Source organism: Gallinula chloropus (genome assembly GCF_964237585.1).
Source record: "Gallinula chloropus genome assembly, chromosome: Z".
Lineage (NCBI taxonomy): Eukaryota > Metazoa > Chordata > Aves > Gruiformes > Rallidae > Gallinula > Gallinula chloropus.
Genome location: NC_140089.1, coordinates 72,516,123 through 72,538,804, shown reverse-complemented (window position 1 = coordinate 72,538,804; position 22,682 = coordinate 72,516,123).

Here is a 22,682-nt window from a genome sequence, read left to right as displayed (position 1 = left end):
GATGTGTTTGCAGTGTGGTTGGTTGAGGGCTGACATATATAAACCTTCCCCATCTGGAGTGATACTTTTCTGTACGATTTTTTCCCTAAAATGGTGAAGAGTGTGTGCACAGCTGCTGGTGGCTCATGCACAGCTGCTGATAGACAAAACCCTCTTACTGGTTTATCCCCAGATCATGTCCGCCTCCTTCCCCCATCCAATGTCTGTCACTAAATGATAATGAAAAAGTAAGAAATGGTTATTGTTTTGCAGCTTTGTGACATAACTAGCTCATACCATATTTGACAGAAACACAAAGGCAAGGTATGATAGGCCAAAGTGACACTGTGCTGTTGCATGTACTCACACAATTTACCACATCAGTGTCAGTGGAACTGACACTGACACTGACATTGCAACCTCACTTTCCCTCTCCAAAAGAAAGTGATTTTCCTACTGCTTCACTCTGTTATTTCAGGGGACTTTCATGTGCAGCCCTTTGGACCGGAGTGGTTGCTCCCAGTATAAACTGGTCACATACCTTAGCAAATGGGTTTGTAATGGAGTGAATCAGGGCAGGGAAATGGAGGCATGTACAGCTGCACCAGGCGAATTCTGATGTGCATTCCTTTAATTCGAGAAGTGGTGACGTTACATTAATGATGATGACTCTTCATTTCTGGAAGATGAAAATTATGTACAAGAAGAACATCTAATTCCATACTTTATGAAACTTTGCTTTTGCTCTCATTTTGTCAGTGTTTATCTGTCCGTAGTTGGCGCGGACTGCAGGCCTACCAGAATGACTAACCCTGCCAAGCTTTCCCCTCTTCCTACAGCACAAGAAACTTCTGTTTCCTTCAGTGGCATTACATAGACCCAAAAGTGGTTTATTACATCAAAGTGTATGATATAAGAGAAATTGTTACTGAGAGAAGATAACCAGCAATATTGTTTTGGGTTTGCCTGGCAAGGCTGGAGGAGGGCGGAGCGTTACAGGGGTGGCTTCTGCGAGAAGTAAGTAGAAGCTTCGCCCAGGTCTGACAGAACCAATGCCAGCTGGGTCAAGGACAGACCCACTGCTGACCAAGGCCAAGCCAATCAGTGACCATCATAGCGCCTCTGTGATAACATATTCAAGGGGAAAAAAACCCCAGAAGTGGTATCCTTTTGCTGACAAGAAGGGACTGAGATGTAAGAAACTCTGCAGTGAAGAAAGTGGGGGAGAAAGCGCCCGAGGTACAGGAGAGAAAAATTCCCCTGCAGCCTGGGAGGAAGACCATGGTGGAGCGGGTGTCCCCCAGCAGCCCACAGAAGATGACGGGGAGCAGAGAGCCCACCTATGGAGGACCCCATGCTGGAGCAGGTGGAGGCACATGAAGGACACTGTAATCTGGTGGAAAGCCTGTGCCAGAGCAAGCAGGTGGCAGGACCTGCAGCCCATGGAGAGAAGGGCCCAGGCTGGAGCAGGTTTGCTGGCAGGACTTGTGATCCCGTGGAGAACCTGGCTGGAGCACTCTGGTCCTGATGTTCTGCACGCCATGGAACCCATGCTGGGGCAGTTGGTAAAGAACGGAAACCCCCATGGGAAGAACTCACAGAGACATTCATGTAGCACTATTTCCCATGAGAGGGATCCCACACTGGAGCAGGGAAAGAATGTGAGGACTCCTTCCCCTGATGACAAAGGAGCATCAGAGACAACTCGGCATGAACTGACCACATCACCCATTCCCTGTTCCCCTGTGCTTCTCAGGGGAGAAGGAGGTAGAGAATTTGGGAATATAGTTGAGCCTGCAAAGAAGGAAGGGGTGTGGGGATGTGGTTTAAGATTTGGTTTTACTTCTCATTATCCTACTCTGGTTTGACTGGGTAATAAATTAGATGCCTTTCATTCTGTGTTGAGTCTGTTTCGCCTGTGACATTAATTGCTGAATGATCTCTCCCTGTCCTTATCTTGCCTCATAAGCCTTTCATATCTTCTCTCCCCTGTTCAGCTGAGGAGAGGAGTGATAGAGCAGGTTTGGTGGGCATCTGGCCTCCAGCCAGTGTGAAACCACCACACATACATGTAACAGATTCTCTATATGCCTCTCAAACACATCATATGTATAAATTACACAGATACAAATCTCCTTGTGGAAACGGTATTTTGATATTTTGTGCTACCTGTGATCAAATACCAGGATTTTGTAATTTACAATAAATGTACACATATTCATGCATGTTTGAGTACTGCTTGTGTGAAGCATTTTCATGTCCTAAGTGGCATTACCATCTCAGCATCTTGCAGTAACCATTGTAAGGATGAGAAAGGTTTTTCATAATCTCTAGTTTTTATGTGGAAAAATTGATTCTTCTCCAGGTCAAAACAACTTACGGTGTTTTCTGCAGGAAAATTGACTTCTCCTGAGGCCCAGGCCAACCTCTTGGTTTAGATGAGAGCATTTTGGTTTTACGGAAGAGAAGTAATGGGGTGGGGTGTGTGTGAATAGTTCTGAAGACCACACCAGGGCTACCTATGGCAGAAAGGCCACAGGCTCACTTTAGCTGAAGGTACAGCTTGTTTTGTATCAAGTTCAATTTTGATTTTGTGACCTAATGTCAGGAGAGACACTGGAAAAACTATGACGCTGATAATGAAATTTTCCAGGAAATCTATGTTAGCAGAACAAGGGGAATAAAACCTTTTTGTTTTCTGTTTCTTTGCTATGTCCTAGGCTAATGGCTCACTACTAATCTTTTATTTGTTCATATTGGGATTTTGATTACTCACTGGATTCCATCAAACTGTTATCATTTTGCTTTACATGACTCTGTAACTGTAATGTATACCTCAAAATTTGCTTCTCTTTTACCACAGTGATTTCTTATGTCTGTAGTAAATATAGTCCCACTTCTCTTACTTTCTCGTTTTCTCTCATGTTGATGTAACCTGAACAAATCCAGAACAACCAAGTTGTAGAAAAATAACGGCCAGTGTATTGAAGCATATATAGTTTGTTCAGTGAAGAAACTAGGGCATGGAGAAGTAACAGGACTTGTGTGAGATGACACAGTAAGATGTGCCTGACTGCAGAACATAGCTCTTGTCTCTCAAGTTTTAGTTTCATGCCCTGTGATTTTTTTTTAAGATTATTTCTCAACAGAAGATCACCCTCAAGTCAAATGCTAAAGCAGGATTAGCAAAGAAGGAAAATAATATTTACAATCATAGGACTAGCTGTGCAAGCTAAATTGAGCATTAATCCAATTTCATAATATGTACCATTTTTTGCATCTGGTCACTTAAATTCACAGTATAATTTTGATTTGTTCCCACCCTACTTGGCATTACTTTCCATAAATATTCAGTCATACATCCTTATGACAACAAATGTTTCCCAATACATTTTATATTAATACTGTGCAGTGTTTACAAAGAAGGCAGGACCTTAGTTTTGCAATTACTGGTTTCCTTAAAGAAAACAATTGCAAAGCAAATGTGTCTACAGGTGTGAATGTTAGGTGGTAGTCATCCCTGTACTTAGGTAATTTTTACCATGTGGTACAATTTGCATAACCACAGTGAACACTGATATTACGTATGATGTCGATCATTTCTGTAAAGAGCAGGTGTGTTGCACCTGTAGAAGTTTCAAGTCCTAAGTTTGTCTGACCAGGTAATTGACAACTGTATTTGCTGCAAAGTGTGAAAGGCAGCTAACTGTTGCCAGTTCCCAAAAGCAGTGATGTGGTGTTTTCCAGAAACATATCTTGTGAGAAGCGCACCTCTCAGAGTTAAAAGCAAGTTCTAAACCAAATCCCAGGCAGCAGTGTACATTCTGCAGAACAAAAACTGGGGTAAACACCGGTGTAAGTAGGAAATGGCTCTGAGACATGACTTCGGGTGCGGGACAGGGTTGTTGGTGCAGGTGGGAATGCACGGTGGTACGTGCGGACAGAAACATAGTCTTCCTATGTATAGTCTGGTCATACAAAACTCTGGTAGCCAAGTTGTAGAACACTGAGGTCTACTAAGGAGCCTACTTAGTTACACTTTACAGAACGATACGCTTACCTGTTCACCGACTGCTTACCGCCGTCTTTTACCTCTTGGAAAATCCTGATGCTTAGCTCTGGCCTGGTGTTGAATGCTGGAAGCCCTTCTGCAGCATCTGAGCATGGTGCTTCAGAACGACAGCTGGTAAGGGAGGACAGGAAGGTTTTACTGCTGGCCATATCCCATGGTGAAACTAAAGCACAGAAAATGCCGACTGCTTTTTGCCAACTCTCTGGAGTGTCTTTTATGCAAATCACTTCTAAATTTGGTAGAATGTTTATGTGGAAAACAAGTTCTAACTTGATTTGGTTTGGAGTTGTAGGTGCCTAGGTAATTGTTTATCAATCTTTGCTACTGTCTGCATTGTAGGGTACTTGCAATGCTTTAGAAATCATTAGAAATTACTTTCTGTGACAAATGTTCATCTGACCAGCTAAATAGGTTTGAGAATGCACTTTGAATTTTTGCTATGATGAAAATAATTCTTTTTTCATTTAGCTCATACACAAGTGAACTCCATATAAACTTTTATCTTTCTTATTTTAATTAAATACTGTTTACTTTCTGATTGTATTGGTTTGAAGAACTACAATTTGACACAACAAAGACGTAGGCTTTCTGGATAATTTCCATATAAAACATACCTGTTTGATACAAAGCCTGAGCCTGCAAACATTTCTAAAATCAGTGCATACAGCTGTGAAAGGTCACGTGATACAATTCAAAGTGCTAAATAGTACGCTGGGCAGCAGGTATGTTCAGGCTTTTTGGATCCTTTCTCTGTAATGTGAGAAAAATAGGCCATTTCTCTAAAAATGCAAATACCTTTAATTCCTCTGGAGTGCAACTTCACATGAACAGTAGCTTTTTTCTCCTGTTGAACACAGTGTTCCTACATAATTGTATAATCACTCCACAAGTTCTTACAATTTAAAAAATCGCTTCCCTCTGAAAGATCCAGAAACAAATAAATAAACGCTTTTTTAAACTTGTATGTTTCAATAACATCTGAATATCAGCATGAAACATTATGACTAAGTAGATGTTGTCAAATATTTGGCTGTGATATGCATGCATTGGGACAGATGCTACACTACCTTTCACATCATTTTCTTTCCATAGTCCTGATTTTCCAGCAAACAACCACCTTGTTCACCTTCTCATCCAAAGTTTGCTCAGGTTATTGGAAGTGGTAGGGTGCTTTTAGAGGTAGCTAGAAAGTGCCCGCTTGTTGACGTTTAAATTCATTAGTTAAGGTTTTAATAGTTGTCAGCTTTAATCCTGCAAGCTGCTCCTGTGTGTTGATTGACTTCATTTAAGTGCTTAAGATCCATCACTTCACAATCATATATTAAGGGATGTAGACACTAGCAGCAAGCAGTGTGCATCAGTTATGGCTTGTATGCGGTTCCTTATGCAGAACAATGTTTTGCAGGACTAATAATCTGTCTTCAGCATAATATTCATTGTTAGATACACTGCTTTTGAAATGATTCTTGGAATCTTTTTTAAAGGAATAACCTTAAATCTTGAAAGCTGATGGTTGCTAAGTGCTTGCAAAAAAAGAAGGCCTACACCAGTTGTTTCTAAATTGCGGGGAGATGTTATTGAAAATCAAGAGATTTCAACTATTAAGCCAACAATAGGGAAAAAAAACAATTCGTTAAATCTGCACTATTTTTTTTACAACTTTGCAGACTATTTTTTTCAGCAAAATGGTTTTTATGAGTATTTTGGAGAAAAAAAGTGTGAATCCATAAATGTTTTCAATGTTGATGTAAAATATTTAGTTCTATCCAGAGAATTCCAGAGATGGTCCCAGCACTAATCTAGAGCTGTATCTCACTTGCTGTCTTTTAGATACCTATTTATGTAACCGTTTTTCAGAGGTACTTTGTGTTACTCATAGCTAGCTGTGCTGGTGGTAGGCGCATTTCAATTACCAGCACATGTAATTAGAAGAACACACAGCTCTATTCCCTGTTGATTGCACTGCCTCAGCGATGCAGTCTAAATGGTGACATTGAACACACAATTCCAGAAGGATTGTCCCAGTTTTTGCTGTCAGACTTTCTGTTCCCCAGTTCACACCAGCAAGTTTATTGCAGCTGAAGGCATCTCTGCTGCAGGCAGGGGGTGGGGGAGGAATAAGCTATCACAACTGGTAGAAGCAAACAGTACAACATGTACAGACGAACAAACGTAGCCTCCTGAATTGCCATTAATACTTAGAGGTATGTACTCAGTTTTTTAGGTTTGAAAGCCGATTCCCATACTCGTTGACTTCTCCTACTTGGAAAGTAGATGAATTAGTTGTTATGAAGTTCTACTAATTAACATGATTTTTCCCCTTTCCAGTTGTGATTATCCATACACGAGGAAATGGATACTGCCAGAATGGAATCATCTTGTTGCAGGCTTAATGTACTCTGATTAAAGAGAAATATGAATAGAATAACAATCTAAATCAGTTAGCAGCAAGAAAGGAAAATTAAATGTGGTTGTTTTTTTCTTTCCCTAAGCCACTGCTGGGACAAAATACGTACAACTTTAGATATACGCCCTGAAATTAGATGGCTCGATAGCTGATGGGAAGCATATTTTTTTGCATGAGTGGGACTATGACAGTTGGTGACAGATGGCAGAAAGGCAAATAAACTTTTTGGAGAGGGAACACAAGCAGCCTTTTTGGTGCTCTGTAAATGGCCTACTAGGTGTGAATTCCATGTCCATGGGAGCCTTGCACACAGGATTCCACAGAGCTATAAGGGACCATGTATGTTCATGGCACATTCAGTAAGACAGGACAGAAAACCTGAACTTTGTGAACTGAGTGATGTAAGCTAATGGCTTCCTTGGGGCTGTCGTGGTGGAACCTGAAGTGTAAAAAAGTTCTCAACTTCTGTAACATTAAAACCAGCTCAGAGGAATTTGAAGTTTAATGCTGGCAGTAGGTATCAGTATCCTTGTAACCAAAGTATTGCTGACCTATTCATGGCAGCTATGGACAATCAAGGTAAAGAGGACCACATACATTCCCTCTAAGCAGTATCAGGAAAAGACATGAGATTTTTTTCATTTAAAAAGTAAAAAAAGTGCAAGAAATCTATACAAGTATTATGAAAGGGTATACATAGCAGGTATGTAACTTACGGTAAACTAAGTGTACATAAAGCTTTGGTAAATAAAGGCACTTCCAATATTTATTTCTTACAGCCTTTTCTATATATTTATTCCTTTATTTAAGATTATTTTTACATGATAGTATTCTCCCAAGTGACTTTTAGTCCAGTAAAAATTAGTGCAAAAGACTACTTTACATGCAAGTTAGATATCCACAGGCATTTATGGATGCCAGGCAACCATTCATATTTGTACCTATGCGTACATGGAGATATGAAAAGGTGTGTGTTTGACACAGAGAGCAGTGGACATCATTGTACATGTGTGTCTTTGTTCATCTGAGTGATGGAAGAACTGGAATCAAAGGTTAAGCAGAAAAAAAAAAAACACAAAACAAATGAAGCAAACAAAAAAACTCCAAAACACACAATCCCCCCAACATCTGCAATCTTTCTACAGCATTTAATTTGTTTTAGAAAAAATCAGAGGACACTAATTTTTTTTAGATTTTTTTTCATTTGATCAATGAGGGCTTTTTGTAGGGAAGAGAGAGGACAGATCTTCAGCAATGAACAATCTCCATTTGAAAATAAAATGATGCATGAGAGAGAAATGAGGAAAATAAGAAAGAATGCATAGTTACGTTCAAACCTTACCTGAAAAATTAGGAATTGAAAAGAACTTTATCAGATCTGTCAAGCAAAGTTGAAGACTAGGGAAAGCAAGATACTATAAAAGGATAACAAACTGAAAATGCTTTCAGAGAAACAGAGAGCACTGTATGCAGTATGTTATTTTTCAGTGCGGTTGCAACAAGATACTTCTTGATGTAGAAGGAACATAAGTGCTACTTAACATAGAAGGAACATAAATTTAAAGTGAAGAATATCCCTACAGACTTTCAAAGTTTATGAGAAAATACATGCTATGTGCAGAAATCACAGATAAACATAGGAGACTGGTATCTGGTACTTTATTAAGAGACAATTCTCCTACCTTTATTGTTTGTAATGACATTGAAAAGCACGACAGCCTCCAACAGTAATTCTCTACAGGAGGTAGATGATGTTGATCTTAGATGATGCAATGTTATCTCAATTTCTTTTGTAAGACAGACGTGGAATTTCAGAATATAGTATTTCAACCTGGAAAGTTAAATCTGATAAGTAGAAGAGTAACATAACCTGAAACTTAGTGATAGCAACAGAAAAAAACTCTGGGAAGCTCTGTATTGATAATTTGCTTTTTCTGAAATGCTTGAACAGCTGTCTTTAGACACTAGGTGGCAACTTGCAAAGTATATGAATGATTTTGCTGATGAGCTATTATGTCCTAAAGTTGGGTTTGGGGTTTTTATTTTTTTGTTTACCTTTTTGCTTTTTTGTAAGAAGTAATAGTCAATCTGGGCAGGGACTATAATGGATTCTTGTGCTGTTTTCATTTTGTCTCCAAAAAAGAGCAAGCCTTTTACTATAGCATAATTACAAAACTGATGAAGCTGAATATTTCTAATCAAATGAGAATCCCAGCACTTCATATCATCTTGTAGGTGATCTAGTAATACCTTCTCTGCATGTTTCTTATGTGAAGAATTGCATTCCAGTTAATGTGCTGAAAGTTAAGTCGTGATAGATTTTGTTCTTGGGATATATATGTTCAGCAGCCTGCACAGATTTGTAATCTCTATTTTCATTCATACTGACTATTCACTAACAATTCTTTTAGTTTTCTACTGCTATTCAATACTGCTGCAATTGAGCACTTTCAATTTAACATGAGTAACAAAAGTCCTCAAAGTGTTACCAATGTCTGTCTTTCTCCACCTAAAAATTACTAGACATTTGTGATAGATCCCTTCTACCTATTTGTTGTGGTCTGATCCTGGCACCACACAGCTGATTGCTCTCCCTACCCAAAGGGGATGCAAAGGAGAATGGGAAAAAAACCCACCTTGTTAGTTGAGATAAATGCAGTTTAATAGGAAAACAAAGAGAAGAAAAATAATTACAGTAATAATAACAATATTAATGACAGTAAAACAAGCAATGCACAACTGCAATTGCTCATCACATGTAAAAAGAAAAAATAAACAACCTGATGCCCAGTTTGTTTCCCAGCAGCAATCCCACCTTCCAGCTCATTTCCCCAGTTACATACGGAATACATATGGAGCATGACATTACATGGTATGGAATATCCCTTTGGCCAGTCTGGGTCAGCTGTCTTTGCTGAGCTCCCCCAGCTTCTTGTGTACCTGGCAGGGTGTGGGAAGATGGAAAGTCCTTGACTTACTGTAGGCACTGCAACTACACAGCAACAACTAAAACAGCAACATTATTCTCATCCTAAATCTGAAACAAAGCACTATCCAGATGCTAGAAAGAAAACTAAGTCTGTTCCATCTGAAATCAGGACATCATTAAACACTAAATTAAAAATCATGTAATTTATATTTTATATTCAGAATTTCATTCTTCTAAGTATTATAAACTCAATAGATTTTTTTTTAATCCATGTATCATTGATGTGCTTATCTATGTTTGCATGAGAGAGAGGCTTTGTAATTTGAAAGAAGTATGGATTCTGAAAGCCACAGTAAGCAGTCTATATGTTTTGATATAAGCTATGGCATCATTAATAAAAGAAAACCAGGCTTTTTTCTATGCTTTGTATGTTGCACTTTGTGAAAGATGTGTTTAGTATAGACATGAGTTTATTCATATACATACATTTCAAAAATTGCCTATGATTGAAGTACACAGGAGCTAGTATTTTAAAATCATATATATTTACTACTAAGAATTCATAATCTGTTTTTTGCTGGGTTAATTTCTTCATGGTAGCTAGGTATGTGGCTGTGTTTTGGATCTGTGCTGGAAACATTGTTGATACTGCAGAGATGTTCTCATTACTGAGCAGCGCTGACACAGAGCAAAGGCCATTAGTGCCTCTCACCCCAGCCCACCAGCAAGCATGCTTACGGAGTACCAGAAGTTGTGAGGGGACACAGCCAGGACAGCTGGCCCCAACTGACTATAAATATATTGCATACCATGTGATGTCACGCTCGGCATACAAAGCTGGGGGAAGACAAGGAAGGAGAGGACGAAACATTCAGAATGATGGCATTTGTCATCAAGTCATTGTTAGGTGTGATGGAACCCAGCTTTCCTGGGGACGGCTGAACACCTGCCTGCTCTCGGGAGGTGGGTAATGAATCCCTTGTGTCTGTGGCTATTGCTTTACCTGTTAAACTGTGTTTATCTCAAGACGTGAATTTTTTCCAATTTTTCCAATTCTCTCCCCCATCCCACCAGGGGGAGGGGATCAAGTGGCTGTGTGGGGCTTAGCTGCCAGCTGGGGTTAAACCATGACAATTTGTCAGTGAAAATCTATTTTGGAACGATGGACTTCGATACTCTGTGCTCATTTGTACTTTGAAAACTGTGGCAAACTTCCCACTAACACAGAAGGATGGGAGGCATTATTTTAGGCACTCCCTAATTTTAAAATTCATGATTGACGCCAGGTTTTTTGTAGTAATATGTATTCTTTACTTTTTTTTTTTTAGTCATTTTCCCTTCTTTGCCTCATGGTTACGTTCATCCATAACTCTGAAAGTTCTAGGTCTATCACAAAGCTGCTCCAGATAGAAGGGAAGTAAATCCTACATAGGATTAGAATTATAGACTCACAGAATCATTTAAATTGGAAAAGCCCTTTAAGATCTACAAGTGCAGCCATTAACCTAGCACTGCCAAATCCAGCACTAAGCCATGTCTCTAAGCACCACATCTACATGTCTTTTAAATACCTACAGGGATGGTGACTACCATTTCCCTGAGCAGCCTGTTCTAACGCATGACAACCATGTACTGAAGGAATTGACTCCTTACATCCAATCTAAACTTCCCCTGGTGCAACTGGAGGCTGTTTCCTCTTGTCCTATTACTAGTTAATTGGGAGAAGAGACCAACACCCACCTGGCCACAACCTCCTTTCAGTTACTTGTAGAGAGCAATAAGCTATCCCTTCAGCCTCCTTTTCTCCAAACTAAAGAATCCTAGTTCCCTCAGCCACTCCTCATAAGACTTGTGCTCTAGATCCTTCACCAACTTCGTAGCCCTTCTCTGGACATGCTCCAGCACCTCAGCGTCTGTCTTGTAGCAAGGGTCCCAAAACTGAATGCAATACTTGAGGTGCACCCTCACCAGTGCTGAGTACAGGGGGACAATCACTTCCCTGGTCCTGCTACCCACACTAGTTCTGATACAAGACAGGATGCCATTGGCCTTCTTGATGACCTGGGCACACTGCTGACTCATCGTCAGTCAGCTGATGACCAACACCCCCAGGTCCTTTTCCACCAGGCAGCTTTCCAGCCACTCTACCCCAAGCCTGTACCATTGCTGGGGGTTGTTGTGACCCAAGTGAAGGAACCGGCACTGAGCCTTGTTGAACCTCATGCAGTTGACCTAGGCCCATTGATACAGTGTGTCCAGATCCCTCTTCAGACCCTACCTACCCTCCATCAGATCAATGGTGCTGCCCAGCCTGGTGTCATCTGTAGAGTTGGTGCTAGGCAAGAAGGAGAGACATTTTCCTAAAGGATTTCGTAAATATTGGCTGGCAACATGAGAAATGTGGGTTCAGTGGGCTCCATTCTTGACTGTGGAGTCAAACAGGAAAAATGTGCATATGTATTTGGACAAAAGACCAGGGCTTATTTGGTGCCCAAAAGACACTTCTTCAAATGTGCATTTTTTCTTAAAATCTTGGATATTCTGGATATCCAAAAAAAAAAAAAAAGCCCCCCAAAAAACCAAAACAACTCAAAAAAACACCACAAAACAACAACAAAAAAACCCACCCACAAACCCACAACTGGATAAAAGAGAAATATAATTTGTTTTGTTTTGTCTAATCCTTTTTAAAAAAATATCTAAGCTGTTCTGTCCATCTGCTGAATTTCAGCCTGAGGCAGATTCCTGGCGTAGGAGAAATATAAAATTTTATATCTGTGGGTTTGTGCAGCTGGCAAAATTTCTGCCCCCTTTTTTTCAGTGGTTCAAATGGATTTCACTGTCGGGCAGTCTTATTCAAAGAAGGAGGTGTTAGTTCCATCTACAGCGTGATTCTGTTATCGCTATTGTTGTCAGATAAAATGCCAGCGGCATGTTCTCTGGTGAGAGAAACAGTAAGAAAGAGCGTGGTAGCACTGCTGACTTGGACCTCGGCTTTATTTGCTCAGCCACCTGCCGTTTCAGATCTTCATAAGGAATATGCCTGCCCTGCAGCCCACAGGAGAGTACAGAGGCAGTGGAGCTATCTGCACGGATTAGCTTTTTTGCGTGAAGCACGGCGGTGGCAGCAGCAGCATGGAGCCCTGTGCAAGGCAAAGCATTCAGGTGAGCAATGGGAGCTGATGAGCTCAGGCGCCAGCAGATTTAGACCTATCGCGTTGCCTCTGCTGTCTCTTTCAAAGCTGCTTTCTGCACACCCATACTGAACTGCAGGCATACTTTAAAAGAAGGTGGTGTTATACTTGAGAGGAAATTCAATAAGCTATAACTTGCTAAACTTTCCAGATGTATTTAGTTAAAAATATCTTCTATTTCTTGCATTCTATCTTCAATTATTCAAGCTTTACTGTACTTAATTTTCATTTACCATAAATATTTGAGCCACTCAAGCAGAAAGGTAATTTTTTTATAGTGGGGTTTTTTTATGTTTATTGCTTTCTAAGTCACTGAACAGTTTACCCTCATACTAATCAACTCCACTTTATAGAGATACTTTTTCATTAGCAGAGAGACAGATTGTCTTTTCCTCAGCTCCGCTGCCCACTCCTAGCAGATGACTGAAGAACCATGGAGAGCATATGCTCAGCTATGCCAGTGAATGCTACACAAGCACTTTTTCTACTGCTGTGGAGTGTGGCTGTTGCCATCTCTACATTTTTCTTAGCACACTCAAAGGCTTATTCAGTTGCTAATGCTCTTTGAGTCATGGAATATCTTTGCCTGCCACATGGAAACAGGAGGAGGAAAAACATGGAACATACACTTTTAGAAGGAGGCTGTAAGACAAAATACAAATAGCAGTTGTGGAATTCTAGCAATACACATGGGATCATGGAAAAAATCTCAGGGAAAAGGAATCATTAAAATTCATTCCGACTTAGAGTTCAAATGTTAAATACACAGTTTGAATTTTAATCTACTGAAGCAATCTAACAGGTTGGAATTTCTAGTGTTACACCATTCCAAATTATTTTGTATAGTGCTGTGTTTAAAATGGAGGGTCCATTCATTTTGCAGAAAGAGGTTTGGATACTTGGCACTTATGGTGAATCATATGTCATTTTTATTTTTAAGTACAACACTGGTTTGAGACTACACATACAGACCTACTGAGTGTGCACCTAGTATCTCAGAAAAAAGTAGAAATTAATTGTTTTAATTTGTAAATATGGATAAATGGACAATGGATATGGATATTATTCAAGAGTGAATAAGTCATGCAGCCTATGTGGTGTAAACTCTGAGTGTTGACATTGGACTGTATTACCTGTGGGATCTGATGGCCACTGGAAAGGCAAAGACTTTGACTGTAAAAGATTGAGCAGATCTGGCTGTCATCTAATGGAGGAAAATAACCTGAACACAGTTTTAAACATCTTTAATAGTTCTGTTATGATAGAAATTCACATAGTTCCGCTGTTTAAGTGAGCTCCCACTAGTGCCAGTTCTGTAGGACAAGCCACATCTAAATGCTACATACATGCTAATCTTCCCTCAGGAAATCTCTATGATTCCCTGACCCTGAGTGTCCAACAGGACAAATACATCAGAAACTAAACCACACTTGTGGTGTGTGACAGACATCAAATAAACTTTTAGACCACTGAACTTTGTAGTAGTGGGTTTTACACTGTAAATGTTTCTCAGTCTTTATCATGTGATGCCTTGTTGGGATAAAAAAGTGTTTGGGTTTTTTTTTGTGAAAGTCTGGAAGGGAATGCAGTCATGCAGGTCACCTCAGTTTCAGTCATAAATCAAAGCGCCCTGTGACAAAAATAAAAAAAATCTCATACTGCACAAGATTATTTATCTTGCTTATACAAGATAATCAATTCAAACCTCAGAGGGAGGTCACTGACTGTGGTCATACTTTTAAAGATATTATACTGGCGTCTAGCTAGCAGAAACATGTAACACTGCAGAGCTTGCAGGATTATTTCTGTAACTTTTAGAAATAAGCAATAAAACCCATTTTTAGCCATGTTATTTTAAATCAAATTTTTTAAACCTAATAAATGATTAAAGCTAATCTATCTGCACTAGTAAGCAGTTTCCTGCAATTTTCAGGTGACTGTCACGTGCTTAGTTTTGCCTACCTATAATAATTTATCCTATGATTCAGCAAAATGGTTAAGCTTATGCAGTCTGTTGATTTCACAGACAGCATGCACATTCTCAGGTTTTGATATACATATCAATAACTTGGGGAACTGAGATCCAAATACTAATTTTACAGCATTGTATCCCTCCAGATGTATCTTGAGTTTGGGTTAGGCTTCTGAGTACACACTTTGGCATATTTTCCACAGGATTAACCTTATAAAGATTATATCAAAAGATTGCAATTTAGCAATTTCTCTTCAATAAAGAAAGAAAACCAAACCAAAACATTTTTCAGGAACTCTTTTTCAGTAAATTAAAGATATTTCAGGATATGGTAAAACGTATGCAGGCTATCTGATGCCAGTCAGACCTTTCTGATTGTTCAGAAGATTCATCTAGTCATTCTTGTTCCCAAAACTCTTATTTCTAAGGACTGAGAGGTGGGATGACAAACAGAAAAATTTCCCACTCTCGCTGTAGAGCTACTGTCCTGTACAAGAGAGCTACTGTTTTCTGGGTTTAAATTCAGCGTTATTTCTGATCAACATACATATTCTGTGATTCTGTACAGATTCCTCTGGAAGCTATGCTGAAGCACATGGAGGACAGGGAGGTAATTCAAGACAGCCAGCATAACTTCACCAAGGACAATTCCTGCCTAACCAACTTAGCAGCTTTCTATAATGGAGTGACTATATCAGTGGACAAGGGAAGAGCAATGGATGTCATCTATCTAGACTGCTGCAAGGCTTTTGACATGATCTCCCACAACGTTCTTCTTTCTAAATTGAAAAAGTATGTATTTTATGGGATGTCTGTAAGGAATTGTCTGGGTGGTCACATCCAGGGGGTAGTGTTCAACAGCGCAGTGTCCAGATGGAAGACTATAACAAATGGTGTTCCTCAAGGGTTCATTCTGGGACCAGTGTTGTTTAATATTTTCATCAACAACATAGACAGTGAGATCAGAAAGTTTGCAGTTGACAACAAGCTGAGTGGTGCAGTCAGCACTGCAGGAATGAGGTGTCCTCTAGAGGGACCTGGACCAGCTAGCAAGGTGGGCCTGCACAAAACTCACAAAATTCAACAAGTGCAAGGTCCTGCATATGGCTCAGGGCAATCCTCATTATGAACACAGGCTGGGGGATGGTGTGATAGAGAGCAGCCCTGTGGAAAAAGACATGGGAGTATTGATGGATGAAAAGCTGGACATGAGACAACCATGTGCACTTGCAGCCAAAAGGGCCAGTCAAATCCTAGGTTCCATAAAAATCTGTGGCCGAAAGATTGGGAGAGGTGATTCTGCCCCTCTACTCTGCTCTCCTGAGACCTCACCTTGTGTCCAGCTTGGGAGCCATCAGTGCAAGAAGGATACAGACTTCTTGGAGTGGGTCCAGAGGAGGGCCAGAAGGATGATCAGGGGCCTGGAGCACCTCTAGCACCTGTCCTATGAAGACAGAGTGAGAGAATTGGGCTTGTTTAGCCTGGAGAAGAGAAGGGTCAGGGGAGACCTTGTAGCAGCCTTCCCGTACCTGAAGGGAATTTCCAGGAGAGCTGTAGAGGAACTATTTTTAAGAGCATATAGTGATGGGATGAGGGACAACAGTTTTAAACTACAGCAAGGTAGGTTTAGATTAGACCTTAGGAAGAAGTTTTTTACTACGAGGGTGGTAGATCACTGGAACAGACTGCCCAGAGAGGTGGTGGAGGCCCCATCCCTGGAGACATTCAAGGTAAGGCTTGATGAAGCTCTGAGCAACCTGATCTAGTTAAAAGTGCCCCTGCAGTAAGCGGGGGCGGCTGGAGTAGATGACCTTGAAAGGTCTCTTCCAACCTCATTCATTCTATAAGTCTGTGATTCTGTGATTCTACACAGCCCTTTGCTTGTTTATCATGGTCACTGCCTTTGTACACTCTGGTCAGTCTCTTGGATGAATTTGTCTTCTGCTTTCCATTACTTAGAAGCTTGCCTTCAAGTGTGCATACAATTATGTACTGTAAAGTGCAATTTAAGGATTATGCTAAATATGAACCACAAATACAGAGGTTTCTCTTTCACTACCTGTAATGTAAAACCTGCAGTACTTTGTCTTAAATGTAAATATATATAATAGAAATTATTTTACTGAAATCAATGGAATTAATGGCCTCATTTTATTTCAAGTCAGGAGAATCAAATTCTGTCATGTTTTCATTGTGTCTTTGAGTCATGTGTCTTATATTTTAGGATGTACATATTTGAATTCAAATAGATAGTAAATTCTATATGCTAAATTCCATATTTGAGCTAGTGCATGCCCACTGAATTTAATCTAGCCAGAATAGCACTGACAAAAATTATCTAGAGAAATATTGCATTCTTTGAATCTTGGTCTTTACTAATAAAATTAAAAGTGTTTTGGTTTTATTTGATTTTTAAATTTCAAAGTAAATAATTTATATTTCATTGAACTTTTTGTTATGGATGATGATAACATCTGCATGGTTCAGTTTCAGTAGCATCAAATAGGTCTCCCTTTAGGGTTGCCACTTAGGAGTTTCCTGCTATAACAAGACCACATGGGTTTTCCTGCTATTTCAAGGCCACATGGGTTTTCCTGCTATAACAAAACAAACAAACAAAAAAAAAAACCCAAAAAACCCAAAAACAAATATAAATTTCACTCCTACTTGAGCAGAACTATGCCAAAATATGAAGAAATTTCCCTCAAAACCTTTTCCTATCCTGTCTGCTAAATCTCAAATCACAGCTCAGTGTGTGCCTTGTTCTCACATCGGTGACAGCAAAATACATATGATTGTTCGAGAAACAGTAAAGGGCTCGTGGTACAGAGTTCACAGACTTAATATATATTTTTTGAAGATTCCACAAATTTTCTCTTCAACATGATAAAACTTGATGTAGCTGATGGTACTGACCTGACAATGAACTCTGAAAGGGACTGACCAGGTTTGTGTGTCTTGATACTCTCATACTGAATAAATCATTCAGCTTTTCCTGGGCCTCTCCTGCAAAGCTTTTTCTTGAGGATAAATGGAAAATGATGAGCCAGTTGGTACCAAGTTTCAGATATGAATTAAACATTACCTGGTATTCTTTAACATCTTCTAGTCTGTTTTATCAACTGTCAACCAGGTTTTCAAATGAGTGTGTCACACACAGTCAAGAAACGAATTCTCTCAAACACAGCATAGTAGGCTAAATAATGTAATATGTTATTTGAAAAATCAATAGATCAAAGTGAGTGGTTTTGGAGTCTTGTAGATCCAAACAAAAATACATTATAAATCAAATTCAGCACTAAAACTCTGTGAGGTAAGTCCACCACATAACAGTAATTCATTTACTTACTTTGTCCCTTCTTGCCAATATTTCCTATTTGAGGATTATATCAATAAGAAATAATGCTGATCATTGTTTTCAACTCCTTTTTTTGGCATAAACCCTTTATAAATCTTAAGCAAATTATAAAATTCACAGGAAGTGAATGGCAGCACATTTCTGAAATCTAAGTATAGAAAAAAGTTATTTTTGGACATAATCTTTTTCAATAAAACACACCCTTATGGCAAGAGGTTTTAAATATTGATTGCATAATTACTAAATACATTGTTGAAACATAATAAAATTGCAGTGTCATCTGCATTCTAACAAAAATTCCATTGCATGAAGGAGTTGAATTCACCATCATATCTTTTCTCAATAAAAAACCCAAAGACTTATTTTTTTCCCAAATCAAATAGTTTCTTCCTCTACATTCCTCTAATTAAGATTTTTGTCCAAAGAATTACCTCATTGCAAGCAACTCCACTCTGTGATGACATCTTCAATGGTTAAGTGATTTCTGTGCTGATCTTGCACTACTTTCAAGAAATCTTTTTGGATTTCCTTGGTATGAAACTAATCGAGTTGTAAAAAAACACATGCAAATTAGTAATACAACAGCTGAGGATACAGAAGTTAAATTAATTAAAAGAAAGGCCTGAGCTTCCACCCTTTACCTCCTTGTCCTGGTTTTGGTCAGGATGGAGTTAAATTCATTTGTAGCAGCGGATGGAATGCTGTGTTTGGGAGTTAAAATGGGAGTACTGCTGATAACACCCTGATGTTGTTAATTGCTGTCAGACAGTCAAGGACTTTCTCAGCTCTTCATGAGAAAGGAGGGGCGAAGCCAGGACAGGTGACTGAGCTGACCAAAGAGAGTATTCCACGCCAGTTACGTCCTGCCCAGGATATCTGGGGGCTGACGGGAGGAAGGCCGAGGGCGGCTCCGGGACGTGCGGTTCTTGGGGGACGGTTGGGTTCTGGGATGGCTCTGGGTGGCACGGCCTGAGTTGTGTGGTTTGGTGAGAAACTGCATTGTGTATCAACAGCTTCATATATTTTTGCTCTAAAGTCCTGTTAGCATTGTTACATTGTATCTTTCTGTTATCTTAGTAAACTATCCTTATCCCAACCCACAGGCCTCTTAGTTTCTTGGTTTTGGGGTTATTTGCCCCCTCCTTTTCCCTTCCCTTTCCTCTTCCCCCCCCCCCCCCCCCCCCCCTTTCCCTCTTCCCCTGCTCTTTTCCTTTAAGGAGCAGGCAGCTGCGTGGATCTCGGCTCTCAGCCGGGGTGAAACCACGACACTCCTTCAATTCACTTCAATGGAAAATTGTCTAGGTCTTCTTGGAAGCACAATACCAAGAGGTCGGTGAATAAAGTAAAGGGATAATTCTGTGAATAAAAATAAAACACAGATTTCTATTTTTTCTCCCTCACGAATGTCAGCCCTAACCACTGACCTTCTTTCTGGCTTGATAAAACTTAAATTCCTGTTTTGGAAAATAGGTGTTGCTATCCTACTTTCATTAGGCTGAGAAAAACTCAGATCTCATTTTATTATAAAGAGTGGACATCACCACATTTGCTAACCAGCAATGCTTAGAAAAAAAAATGGTTGATGAAAACTGATCAGTTGTCAATTCTGTTGAAGCTTTAGAATTAAGAAGAAGTCCAGAGGAACTTTTAAAATCTATTCAACATTTCTGGGTTTTTTTAGAATCTGCCATTATGTCCTGTTTTTGGCTGAGATTATAAGAGTTAATTTTCTTTCTAGTAGCTGGTATAGTACTGAGTTTCGGATTTAAGATGAGAATAATGTTGATAGCTCACTGATGTTTCAGTTGCTGCTGAGTATTTACAATGTCTACACTAAGCCAAGGACTTTCCAGCTTCCTACACCCTGCCAGGTGTAGCAGAAGGTGGGGTAGCCCAGCCAGGGCAGCTGTCACAGACTGGCCAAAGGGATAATCCATACCATGAAATGTCATGCTCCGTATGTAACTGGGGAAGTGATCTGAGAGGTGGGATCAGTCTTGGGAAACAAAAAGGCTGGGCATGAAGTTGTTTATTTTTCCTTCTGCAAAAGGCAAATTGCAGTTGTGCATTGCTTGGTTTATTTTCATTATTGCCATTATTACTGTAATAATCTCTTTGTTTTCCGATTGAACTGCCTTTATCTCAACTTTCAAGGTTTTTTTTGTTCTCTCCACCCACTTTTGTTGGGGGATAGTGGTGAGCAAGTGGCTGAGTGGTTCTTAGTTACCAGCATAGTTACTAACTAGTGTTGTTATTGACATTTCCACATTCCTAACAAAAATAAATAAATAACAGGTGGCAAAACCACTAAAATAAGTGGGTTGTATTGTATAGCTGCATGGTTTGTCTGATGTTATAGCAAGAGTGATTTTCACCAGTAATACAGCATACCTTTGAAGTGTTACTTTGGCTTCAACACTTTAAAATAGAAGATCAAAGCAAAATAAGAGATAAGGGAGAGACAAATTGGGGAGTGAGAAAGAGTTTCCAGAGTATTTTCCAGTATTGGAGTCTACTAAAAGAGCAAGATGTTGATTTTTTAATCTGGTTAAGTTAAAATTATGAGACCAAAAAAAATCATCAATCTCTAAAATAAAGCTCTTAAAGATTTTCCATTTACTTGTGTCCCAGGTTTGCCTATAAGCAAAAATGGAAAGTACAAAATTAAATCTATAAAATACTTTGGAAGTGGGGTTTGGGGTTTTATTTTCCATTTGTTTGTGAACTCAGGAAGCCCAGAAATTATTCTCTAGTTCTAGCTCATCACCAAGTCATTTTAGATTAATTTAAATGCATGGTGTGTAATCTTCTAGCTGACCAAAGTAATATTGTTCTAAAAACATTTGTTTATATTGAATAATAACTTCACCTATTTGAGTGTCCCATTTTTCAGCTGGGGTAGAGGTTATTTTCACAAGAAGCTGGGAGGAGGAAAAGCCAAGAGGGGACATGTCAGACCCAAACTAGCCAAGGGGACATGCCATAACATGACATGTGGTTAGTATATAACAGGGCCCTGGCAGGGAAGGAGGGGTCACTGCTCAGGGCGGGCTGGGCATCTGGTTCTGAACACTGAGCAAATTGCATCCTGTATCACCCACTTTGTGTACTCTGTTGTAAGTAACATTGCTGTTATTTTCCTCTTCCTTTGCTGTCCCAGTAAACTGTCCTTATCTCAACCCACAGGTTTTACCTTTTTTTGTGATTCTCCTCCCCGTCTTGCTGGGAGAAAGGAGTGAGCATGGTGATCAGTGGCTGGATGGGGCTGAACCACTACATTGAACAATAATGAAACATGAGATTTGTAAATAGTAGTGTTTGAAAACAAATAAAACTAGTCTGATTAAAATTCAGGTGAGGTATTTGGCTTTTGGTGCAGTCTTCATTACTGAATATCATCTTAAACATAAGCAGATTTTAATTAAAGAATCATTATTTTGTTGATGGTAAAAATTGCATACAATAGAAATATACTTTTGTAATAATTTTATCACTTAAATTAGTGACAGTATGAGTGGTAAGAAAGTGCAGTGTGAAGCATTCTTAGTAGAAACAGGACAACAGAACTCTGAAGTAGATTTCTGAAGCAAAAAACAGTTTTAAGCTGAGTTTGAAATGAAAGACTATATGTATAAAATCAAGTGGGAAGAAATGTCCTCCAACATTTTTTCTGTAAGTTTTCATTTTACTCTGTTTGTTGTCCAGCCTTCTTTTGTGAACATGTTAGGGATAGTAACATATATACATATATAACATATATACATTAGGTAGGGAAAATAATTACAAAATTTCTTAGGGAACAGAAGAAACTGGAAAGACAGGCTATGTTGCGGTTTTAAGTTGACAAGAGTAGGTCTGTTGAAAGAAAATTGCACATTCATATCCGTAAGTCCCCCTTGCTCCCATACATTAGTCTGGAATTAAAGTCTTGGGCATTACTGACTCAGGATGCAACCCCAAATTACAGTCTGGCTGTAGCACCTCCTGTTCCTCTCCCTATCCTTACTGAATGGAGCAAGTCAGTGGAGCTGCTCACATGATCTTATTCAAGGGACAACAACATCCAGCTACATTTTTAGTATGACACATTTTTTCCATTCTTATCCATAATTCATTTGTGCAAGTGGGCTTTTTTACATTTTAATAAGAAATATGAAAGAAAGAGCTATTCTCATGTTATTTGCAGAACAACAAAGAAGTGTTGAAATGTTTACAGAAGCCCTTTCTTGTGATATGTTTAGACTAATTTCTCTGATTAAGGTGTTTAGTCACCCAGTAAACACTGATTATTTAATATTACAGCAGTATTGTTCTTTTATTCTCTAGAAAACCAAATTACAAGGAAAAATATTTTATCAGGATAGCGTTTGAATTGATAATTTTTTTTTTTTATTGTTTGTGTACATTTCACTGAGCAAATCACACAGAATCACAGAACATTAGGTGTTGGAAGGGACCTCAAAAGATCATCTAGTCCATCTCCTCTGCCAGAGCAGGATCACCTAGACTAAATCACACAGGAACACATCCAGGTGAGTTTTGACTGTCTCCAGAGAATGAGACTCCATAACCTCTCTGGGCAGCCTGTTCCAGGGCTCTGGCACTCTCACAGTGAAAAAGTTTCTCCTTGTATTCACATGGAACTTCCTATGCTCCAGCTTGCACCCATTGCCCCTTTTCCTATTGCTAGCCATCACTAAGAAAAGCCTGGCTCCATCGCCCTCACTCTTGCCCTTTACATATCTGTAAACATTAACAAGGTCACCCCTCA